This window comes from Meleagris gallopavo, chromosome 3 (assembly GCF_000146605.3).
Source record: "Meleagris gallopavo isolate NT-WF06-2002-E0010 breed Aviagen turkey brand Nicholas breeding stock chromosome 3, Turkey_5.1, whole genome shotgun sequence".
Lineage (NCBI taxonomy): Eukaryota > Metazoa > Chordata > Aves > Galliformes > Phasianidae > Meleagris > Meleagris gallopavo.
In genome coordinates this window covers 2630691-2631882 of record NC_015013.2, presented here as the reverse complement: position 1 = coordinate 2631882, position 1192 = coordinate 2630691, and positions in this window count along the sequence as shown.

Genomic DNA, 1192 nt, shown 5'->3' with positions numbered 1-1192 from the left:
GAGAGGGGGAAGAGGGGGAGAGAAGAGAAAAAAAAAGGCTCAAAAGGAAAATATTCAGAAAGAATTTTATGCTCAAATATAGAAAACAAATGACATGAAACATACAAAAATATGCATGAATTATTTGTTAAGCGCATATATATACATATTTGGTCACTACTGCTTTGTGTTTGTATATTGTAATACAAAGTATTAATTTAACAGCCAATAAGTAACTACTGCCATCTATTGGAGAAATTACAAAACCATAGAAATTACACTGCCAGAAAAGTAGAGAACAGTTTTCTTACAGTGGGGGAAAAAAAGGCCCTAGTAGTCTATAACATACATGTTTCAAGAACAACATCAGTGGCTGTTGCCTTGTGTATAGATTACCAATAGTTATAAACAAAGCAATATTTGTTCTGTTTAATTTCAGAACAGTTGTTAAATGTTGCTTCTAAGATACCAAGAAATTGTAATCAACTGCATGTAACACATAGCTATGCCAACAGTACAGTGCTGCATATTACATCCACTCTTCAACTTGACCTCTGACAGCTTTTTTCAATAGCAGATTCCACAGTATTTGGATATCTTTACAACATTTGTCCAGCTACAGGTGTCCTAATACTGTTCAGTTTTGTGGCACAGACTGCTCCCACTGAGTCTTGTTCCTGGGAACAACAACAGTGAACAAAGAATTCACAGCAGTCAGCCTCAGAATTTTTACTTCTTCACAATGCATATGGTAGCATCAGCAGAGACCCGGAAGGTATGAATTAGTGACCTTGAGGTTACAGCAAGTACCAGATGATAGTGAGTGACCACTATCCTGTCCAACTCTGTGGGCTAGGTGACGTCAAACTTTTATTTCTCAGATGGTGACTCAACCACCTCCCTAGGGAGCCTATTCCAGTGCTTAACAACCCTTTCTGTAAAGAAGCTTTTCCTGATATCAAACCTAAACCTCCCCTGGTGCAACTTGACGCCATTCATCCTGTCACCTGTCACCAGTGGGAAGAGACCAACCCCGCTCTCACTGCAACCACATTTCACATATTGGAAGAGAGCAATAAGGTCTCCCCTCAGCCTCCTCTTCCCCAGACTAAACAGCCCCAGTTCCTTTCGTTGCTCCTCATAAGGCATATTCTCCAAGCACTTCCTAAGCCTTAGAATCATAGAATGGCCTGGGCTGAAAAGGACCATAATG